Source organism: Myotis brandtii, unplaced genomic scaffold, assembly GCF_000412655.1.
Source record: "Myotis brandtii unplaced genomic scaffold, ASM41265v1 scaffold1012, whole genome shotgun sequence".
Lineage (NCBI taxonomy): Eukaryota > Metazoa > Chordata > Mammalia > Chiroptera > Vespertilionidae > Myotis > Myotis brandtii.
The window spans coordinates 187,740-197,696 of record NW_005353371.1 but is presented as its reverse complement, the minus strand read 5'-3'; the positions used below and the strand labels follow the sequence as shown (position 1 = coordinate 197,696).

The following is a 9,957-nucleotide window of genomic DNA, read 5'->3' as shown; positions in this document are numbered from 1 at the left end:
TCCTTACTGATCCCCCTCCCCTGGGTACTTATATTCCGTATCTTATCCAGGCAATTGCTCCCAGAACACGAGAACAGGTTTCTGCCCAAACCAGAGCCAACCGACCAGGACTCCCGAGGACCAGCCCTTCAACCTGGTGACTCGGTCCTCCTTAAGAACCTACATCCACAAGCTTTGGAGCCTCGGTGGATGGGACCTCACACTGTAATCCTCACAGCCCCCACCGCGGCCAAGCTGCTCGGCGACCCGTCGTGGCACCACCTCTCCAGGCTCAAGAGGACCCCGGAGCTGCATGACTTCTATAAATATGGGCTACCAGACCAGTAATCCGGTAACTGGGGGACGGGTCACTTGGAACTGTGCCCAAAACCACACCGTAGCCAGTCTCACCAAGGCCAGCCCGGATACCTTCTTTTGGTGCAACGGCACCTTAAGCAACTGCATGAACTCCTCTGACCCTGGGCCTTGCTTCGTGGTCACCGTAGTTCCCCAACAAACCTTATATGGAGAGTCAGAGCTCGCCTGGCTGCTCCCTCCATCCCGCCCCTGGACCCGCTGGCCGCCTTCCTCCCTGTCATGTTATCATGTTAGGGGTGAGTATGGCTACCTCGATACCTCAATAGACCTCGCGGGGGGGGGGGTGTCCAAAGGGGGAATTTGCTGGAAGCCGGTCCATCCTTGCTGCTTGACACAGTCGCTGCAGGAAAGAAACATCTGCACAGCATATGTTTCAAGGGACCTGGCATATATAGCATATTGTTCTTAATATGTTTGCTCTCCTTAGTGCCATGTGTTTTAACCAAGGTCACCTCTCCGAGAAAGGTTGTTTCCCCAGGTGGGGATTTTTCCCCGAGGTTAGGGAGGGGATACAACCCCTTAATTAAGTGCCAGGCGGGTAGTTAAGCTACATAATCTTTACTCCCTGGAATGGAGATAAGAAACGCCCTAACCTTTGTAATAGAAATTGACAGGATTAAAATCGGCTGGTATAAATATAGATGTAACAAGACAATAAACATCAGATCCTGATCAGTTCCTAACCAGAACTCCGACCAGAACTTTGGCTGGAGATCCTGGCTAGAGGTCCTGGCTAGGCTGCTGATCAACTGAAGGCTGTCTCCGTCCACACCTTTGGGGACCCCTGGACCTGCTGGGGTTGGACCCCAGCAGTCTGGTCACTGCTCAGGACTTTAATGACAAGCTCTAGTTAGCCCTGGAGTCCACTACTGCCTCTTTAGCCTCCCTACAGCGACAAGTGACATCAGTAACCCAAGTATCCCTACAGAACCAGCACACCTCAGACCTTCTGACTGCAGAAAAAGGAGGAACCTCCATATTTCTTCAGGAAGAATGCTGCTACTTCATCAAGTCCAGAGTAGTGGAACAAAACGTGCAGACCCCGACTAAGCTGAGTGAAGAACTACATGCAAGACACTCCCAGGACAACTCTCCTTTCGGCTGGTTCCAAAGCCCCTTAGCTACCTGGGTCCTACCCATGGTAGGGCCCCTGATTCTCATCCCTGCCTCCTCAAGTGAATCAGCTCCTGCTCCATCCCTACAGCCGGCTCCCCTCTGACCTACCTCTGCCTGACCCTGGCCTTTAAAACCCCCTCTCGATGTCCCTGGTCAGCTAGAAACAGAACGAGTCAGCATCCCCTATCACCAAAAGGCCAGGATGTTAGGTCAGAGAGAGCCCAGGATCATATACATGCAGATGCGTGACAAGATAATGGATTACACCCACCCCCCCCCACCCCCGGAATTTCTAACAGATCAACATTCGAGACACAGATATCGGAATCCACACAACCCCCACACAGATACTGACTCCTTCCTGAATACCCTGCTGACCCCCTGTGCCCTGTGGTGGGGACTTCCTCAGTTCATGTCCCCGCCCCTCACCCAACCGCAGTATAAAAGAAAGCACCCCCTCCATGTGGGCACGTATCCACTGGCCCTGTCTTTGGGATCCGTGGGTCGCCCAGGGACACAGAATAAAACCTTTCCTTTTCTTCCTTTTACTCGGCTCTCTTTATTTATGCCACCACCTGAGCCACCTAACAATAACAATAACAATGAGAGGAGTTATGGTTTCAGCCCCTCATTGGTTGTTCACTGAGGGGTCTGAAATAGGGGGATTCACCCTGACATTGCCAAGGTATGCAATCTTATATGCAAAAGACAATGGACAGTGTAGGTAAAGGAAAGATTAAGTAAGGGAGATGCTAGCCTGGAACATGACTATCTGCCATAAACTGCTTCTAGTTAAAATAGTTTAATTTCAGACCATCCTTTGTGGTTATTCTAGCTCTCTGAATTTTCAAGGCCATCACACACAGGCCTTCCCTGAACTTGTCAGGTTAGCATGTGGCCTCTTTTCATCCCTACATCTCAATAATAATCCCCCTGATTGGTGAGTCTGATACTAGCATAACACTCATTCTAACTGAAAAGGAAAATGGGGTGGGGGTGGGGGTCCTTGCAACCTAGTTCAGTATCTGGTTGAAACCATAGTCTTATTTCCCCACTCTGACTGACTTGGGCGGAGCTGCAGAGCCTAACCTCAGGGCCAGACCACAGCTGACTTGGGTGCACCTGTGGAGCATGCCTCCAAGGCCCTGCCAAGACTGACTTGGGCAGAGCTGTGGGGGGCTTTCAGGGGCCGCCACAGGAGGAGATATATAGGTCAGAGCCTCCCCATGAGTTCATTTCAGGCCTTGGATCCAGAATTCCCTTGGACTAGCAGATCTGCGAAATAAAGGTTAAACTTTCCTCCCTCAGAGTGCTGGCTGATCGTTCTCCCATGCATTCTGCCACAACAATTAATTCACTTATTTTTAAATAATATATATATTTTATTTCACAGAGGAAGGGAGACAGAGAGAGCAATAGATACATCAATGATGAGAATCATTTACTGGCTGCCTCCTGCACATTGCACACTGGGGATAAAGCCTGCAACCTGGGCATATGTCCCAACTGGGAGTCGAACCGTGACCTCCTGGTTCATAGGTCGATGCTCAACCACAGACCACGCTGCCTGGGTCACTGTTATTTTTAACAAAATTTTAGTGAATAGGCCAAATGTTGGAGAAAACACTGAAGCAATTTTACCAACAAGAAAATCATTTACTGGCTGCCTCCTGCATGCTGCACACTGGGGATAAAGCCTGCAACCTGGGCATATGTTCCTCCTGGTTCATCGGTCGATGCTCAACCACTGACCACGCTGCCTGGGTCACTGTTATTTTTAACAAAATTTTAGTGAATAGGCCAAATGTTGGAAAAAACACTAAATCAATTTTACCAACGTAAATAAATACTACATATCTACAATGATAGTCTTCATATTTAAATCTAAGAATCACTGCTGATTAACAGTGTTCAGCGAATGATTAGCACATGATCCCACTACATTACACAAGGTAATTGGTTCTGTTGTCCTGTGGGGTGACTTTCTGCAGCAGTTTTAATGGGTGAAGGCCCATGTTCCCACTTACGCTAAGCCAGCCACAGCCCTGTGCATTTGTTGCTGTAGGAGGGATAAAAGAAAAGAACTACAATTATTGATGCCAACGAGATTAAGGAAAAACTAACTGATTACATGTTACCTGATTACAGAACTGATTTTATTTATTTATCTTTTTAATCCTCTCATTTTAATATGCCTGGGGATATTTTTCCATTGATTTTTAGAGAGAGTGGGAAAGACAGAGAAATATCAATGTGAGAGAAACACATCGGTAATTGCCCCCTGCACACACCCCGACCAGGGCCCGGGCCAGGTAGGACTGTAACATGCCCTGGGCCGGAATTGAACTACGGGAGCCTTTGGTCAGCAGGCCGAGGCTCTATCCCTTGAGCCAAACCAGCATGGGCCTAAATTTTGGTTTAAATGACCAAGCACATTGTATGCAAACATTTTCCAGAGAGGGGAACAATTTAAACGGTGCAGGGTCAAAAACTACTTCCAATTTATAGTGAAATGGATGTTGGTTTAAAAAAAAAGCAAAGCCCAGCCTGTGTGGCTTAGTGGTGTCAACCTATGAACAAGGAGGTCATGCTTTGATTCCCGGTTAGGGCATATGCCTGGGTTGTGGGCCCATTCCCAGTGTGGGCATGCAGCCAATCAATGACCCTCTTTCTCCTCATTGATGTTTCTATCTCTCCTTCTTTCCTCTCTGAAATCATACAAATATATATATATTTTTTAAAATAACAACAACAACAAAAACTACAAAGCAAAACCACCCTGGCTGCCATGACCCAGGTGCTGGCGCATGGTCCTATACACCAAAGTTTGTGGGTTCCATTCCAAGTCAGGACACATATCTAGGTTGTGGGTTCAATCCCTGTGACTGTAGGCAACCAATTGATCTCACTCTCCTCTCTCTCTCTCTTCCAAGAAAAAAAAATTCAACCAATGAAACACAGGACACAAACGACAGAATTGGAGGAAAGCAAACTGTTGGATATAGAGTTCAAAACCACACTTTTAAGGTCTTTAAAGAACTGTTTAGAAGCCGCCGATAAATTGAGTAAGGCCCTCGAAAAGACTGGTGAGACCGCCGATAAATGTAGTGAGATCCTCAAGAAATCTAATGAGACCCTCGATGTTGTGATAAAGGACCAACTAGAAATTAAGCATACACTGACTGAAATAAAGAATATTATACAGACTCCCAACAGCAGACCAGAGGAGCGCAAGAATCAAGTCAAAGATTTGAAATACGAAGAAGCAAAAAACACCCAACCGGAAAAGCAAAATGAAAAAAGAATCCAAAAATACGAAGATAGTGTAAGGAGCCTCTGGGACAGCTTCAAGCGTACAAACATCAGAATAATTGGGGTGCCAGAAGATGAGAGACAGCAAGATATTGAAAACCTATTTGAAGAAATAATGGCAGAAAACTTCCCCCACCTGGTGAAAGAAATGGACTTACAGGTCCAAGAAGAGCAGAGAACCCCAAACAAAAGGAATCCAAAGAGGACCACACCAAGACACATCATAATTAAAATGCCAAGAGCAAAAGACAAAGAGAGAATCTTAAAAGCAGCAAGAGAAAAAAAGTCAATTACCTATAAGGGAGTACCCATACGACTGTCAGCTGATTTCTCAACAGAAACCATGCAGGCCAGAAGAGAGTGGCAAGAAATATTCAAAGTGATGAATACCAAGAACCTACAACCAAGATTACTTTATCCAGCAAAGCTATCATTCAGAATTGAAGGTCAGATAAAGAGCTTCACAGATAAGGAAAAGCTAAAGGAGTTCATCACCACTAAACCAGTATTAGACGAAATGCTGAAAGGTATCCTTTAAGAAGAGGAAGAAGAAAAAGGTAAAGATACAAATTGTGAACAACAAACATGCATCTATCAACAAGTGAATCTAAGAATCAAGTGAATAAATAATCTGATGTACAGAATGAACTGGTGATTATATGCGGGAAGAGATTAGACAATAATCGTGCACCTATGGATGAGGACAGTGGGTGGGGAGTGAGGGCAGAGGGTGGGGTTGGAACTGGGTGGAGGGGAGTTATGGTGGGAAATCTATACATAATTCATAAGATGTTCACATAGGACACGTGGCGCCCAACATTCAATCTATGACTTGATTATAAGACTATTATTTATTTGCCACACTCACTTCCTCATGAACACATGGAATTTATTGATATAATTTTATTGTGATCACTTCAAGTCTTCATTGTTCTCTAATGTCAGGGTAAAGAGCACCTTGAACAACTTCTATATTAATAAATTAAAATACTCCTATTTTAAGCCCATCGATTCCTTGTGAGAAGACTCATCTCCATTATAACCACCATTTGATGCAGCAGTCCATGAAGCATACTGTCATATCTGCATAAAGTTTTAATGACTATTGTACAGAGTGCCTGAGCTGTGGGTGGACGGCTGAGTCCAGCAGCATCAGCAAAGCCATGTCCTAGAGCAGTGATGGCGAACCTTTTGAGCTCGGCGCGTCATCATTTTGAAAAACCCTAACTTAACTCTGGTGCCATATCACATATAGAAATTTTTTGATATTTGCAACCATAGTAAAACAAAGACTTATATTTTTGATATTTATTTTATATATTTAAATGCCATTTAACAAAGAAAAATCAACCAAAAAAATGAGTTCGCGTGTCACCTCTGACACGTGTGTCATAGGTTCGCCATCACTGTCCTAGAGACATACCTTGCCAAAGGCAGGGATGTCGTCAGTCCTGACCTTTAGCTCAGGTGCCAGGGGGTGGGTGTAATTATCTAAGTTCAGCCAGGTGCCAGGTGCGGATGCAATTATCAGGGTCCAGTCAGGCCTGACGATTATGAGACTCCACAAGAATGAATATTGCAGCTTGATCTTTAAGCATGATTTCACATAATTTCCTTTGTTTTACACTGTAGTAAAACTTTCTGGTATTATGCTGTATATAACAAACACACTGCACTAGCTCTGGGTCACTGTCTCTCCATCCGAGAACAGTGTCCCACCTGGTCTCAGCTTTCCCTACTGTTCCTGTGTCTGTCTCTTTCTTTTTCTCAATCCCCAGTCACCCCTACTCAGGACTCGTCCACTCTCTAGCCGTGCTGGCTGCAGCTATGAGAGAACACTCATATCTGGTGCCCGAACAGGGACCTGAATACAGGGGAACTCTTAAACGTCAGGTGAGGGGATGGCTCCGAGGAGTGGACGCGCAACAAAGTCAAGAAGTAAGGTAAGTAACGGATTGAAATAGCTGGGTGTAAAACATGGGAAATTCAGGGTCTCAGGAAAGAGATCTCTACTCTCAAATGCTTAAAACTATGGTCAAAGCTCAAGGATGCTCTGGTAAGCATAGTCAAATTCTTGATTTCTTAAATTTTGTTAATGAAACTTGTCCTTGGGTTCCTGCTGAGGGAACCATCAACTTTCAAACCTGGAAAAATGCCGGAAAGCAGTTGCGTGACCAATACACAGCAGAAGGTACAGAGAAGATTCCTATTCCTACATTCACACTATGGTCTCTAATTCATGATTGCCTTGATCCAGTGCAGAAGAATTTAAGGATGTCTAAGCAGGGTGTGGCCATGACTTTACAGCCTATAGTAGAGTGTGAATCTCTAAAAATACCACCTTCCACTTCTGCACCACCTCTTCCTCTTCCCATTGCTCCTGTGACCACAGTCAAGAGCCGCCTGATAAAGTTTTACCTCCTAATTATGAGCAGGAGATAGAGTTTGAGGTGGAGAGGGACAAGCGTCACCGTGAGCGGGATGACTCAGATAATGAGAAATGTTTTGCTTGAAGCCGTCCTGCCATTATGGCCGAAAGTGAAAGCGACTTCATATTTCACTTTACTGGAGGCTCAAGCTACTTGTAGTAGGATAAACCTCATAGAAGGTATTGAAGGAATTTCCAAGCAGCTGCCAAGAATTCTTTCTCTTCTTCCCAGGCCACCAGAAACTCTTAGTTAGTGAGATTTCTGTCTACATGTCGGTATTGTAATTTTAATTTGCCTTTCTCTGATTCATGATTTTCCTGTGCTGTGCTAAAATTTTAAGATTCTAAAATTAATTTGAAAATGTAAAATGTATGAAGTTTAAACAAAGGCCAGCTAATTCCAAGCTGGCTTATGATTAACAAATCATTATCTTTCCTACCTGAGGTAAAATGGGAGGGGAGAGGAAAGAAAGAAAGAAAGAGAGAGAGAGAGAGAGAGAGAGAAAGAGAGAGAAAGAAAGAAAGAAAGAAAGAAAGGAAGGAAGGAAGGAAGGAAGGAAGGAAGGAAGGAAGGAAGGAAGGAAGGAAGGAAGGAAGGAAGGAAGGAAGGAAGGAAGGAAGGAAGGAAGGAAGGAAGGAAGGAAGGAGGGGTGGAGGCTTTTATTTTTAAGCGGGGAAGCAAGAGGTTTTTGTCCCTGAGCCTGGCAGAATGAGGTTGCTGGGTGCTTCTTAAACTACATCAGAATATTTAGCAGGGTAACTTTAAAATATAATATTTTAAAATGTTGCCCTAACCGGTTTGGCTCAGTGGATGGAGCGTCAGCCTGCGGACTGAAGGGTCCCAGGTTCGATTCCGGTCAAGGGCATGTACCTGGGTTTCGGGCACATCCCCAGTAGGGGGTGTGCAGGAGGCAGCTGATCGATGTTTCTCTCTCATTGATGTTTCTAACTCTCTATCCTTCTTCCTTCCTCTCTGTAAAAAATCAATAAAATATATATTTTTTTAAAAATGTTAAGCGCCATGTCAGTTACCGGTGACTGACACTATACTTTCCATCTGGACCAGTCAGTCACTGGTGCCGCCAGCATATTGCTGAAATCAGATATCGCGCTCTAAACGGAAAGGAAGACAAAACAGGCTTGGCGCTTAACGTGTTAATGGCCAAATTGAAAATAATTAAATCTGTAGTCAAGACCAAATCTTTGGTGTTGAAACCCGTTTAAGTTTTAATAATCTTTAAATTGGGTATATTTGACAAGCTTTTCCGAATGTAATATTTCAAGAATTTAACTGAGACAGCTTTATGATATCTCAAGGGCCCTGTGGTGACACAAAGATCTACACTCTCCCTAAAAGAAATATTTTTGAACTAAATTAGACCAATACAATATATTTGAAATGGCATAAGGAAATACAAAACAAGTCAAGAAAGTGCTTTAAATAATAATTGGCTTTAAAATCTCAAAGTTATTAAGATATAATAAATAGATGTAACTAAAATGAAGAACTTATGATAAAGCTTTTCAATAATAATGACAAATATGTTAACAATAAAAGTCCAGTTACACAAGAGGACACTGACTGTGCTTTCTGTTGAAGGAAGGAGCCAGTCACCCTTCTCCCTGTAAAAGTAGAGAAGCCGCAGCAGTAACCTTAGATGTTATCTCTAAGGAAGAATGTAGCAGTTTAAATCCAAGCAGCTAGAGGCCTGGGAACAGGCTGCCAGACCTGCTCCCTCCTCCCCCTGCCTTTTCTCCAGCCTCATATGCCTATACATAATTATCCAAAGTTCTTGGATGACTTAAAGACTTTGAAGTATTGCTGGGTTAAATGATAAATATCTAAATATTTTAAAATAACATAAAAAACTGAAACATTGACTGCTAGACATGTTTTATTCGCCTGCTCTTAGCTTTTATTACACAAAGTCTCTTGTACTTTGTTGAAGGTATATTTTCTTGAAGGTAAAAGTGCACTTAAAGTGTGTTCATAAATGTTAATCTAACAAATGCTGGCTGTTTACTTTTTGGTTATCATTGGAAAAATAAGGTTCCTAAGAGTTGACAATAGAAGGCATAGGCATGGTCATGCATTTTAAAGAAAAAACAAGAAAGAAAAGGTCTGTACAAGTTGCTGAAGGTATGACAGAAAGAATATTACATGTAATGTGGAGAAGATGGCGACCGGCAGGAAGGTAGGGAGGGAGAGAGTGTGAGAGAGCAAGGGGGCGATAGAGGAGTGTGTGGACGTGTGTGGTGTGTGTATGAGCTAGGGACAGTTAGAAGGTCTTCTAAGGGGCTGCTAAACCGGGCAGTCTTAGACGACGGAGCCCCGCTCCCAGTGCAGACACTCCTGGGCGGCCAGCGCGAGCACAGAGACCATGCCATCTTGAGAAACAGAGCTGCTTGAGACTAGGATCCTGGCCTCAGCACCACCCAGTCTGGTCTCAGATGCAAACCAGGACCCTGTAGCCACTGGGGACAGAGACCTGCGACCACAGCTACAGACCCACAGACACCAAGAATACAGACAGTCCGACCGCAGATTTCTGTGAGTAACAGAGCCCATGCCCCTCCCCGCAGGCTCACGGGCAGAACCATAGTAACAGATAGACTAGCCCCTCGCACGTGCACAGCGCCGCTACAGGAATTTAAGCCTGGGAGCCTGCGGACACTGGGATTCTGTTCCCCGCAACGCAATCGGGCGACCAAACCCGAAGCCCATGCAAGGTGGCAGTGCCACC

The 9,957-nt window shown here is 44.6% G+C and overlaps 1 protein-coding gene and 1 long non-coding RNA gene across 2 annotated transcripts in view; both read right to left on the bottom strand.

Moving 5' to 3' along the window:
* Positions 1–1,800, bottom strand: part of LOC106725143 — a 9,186-nt gene extending 7,386 nt beyond the window's left edge. Inside the window, exon 1 of the long non-coding RNA XR_001361013.1 lies at positions 1,790–1,800. This is a non-coding gene — a long non-coding RNA (uncharacterized LOC106725143). The remainder of the gene's footprint in view (positions 1–1,789) is intronic.
* LOC102260233 (zinc finger protein 14-like) overlaps positions 1–9,957 on the bottom strand; it is a 36,147-nt gene that overhangs the window by 17,160 nt on the left and 9,030 nt on the right. The window lies entirely within an intron of this gene.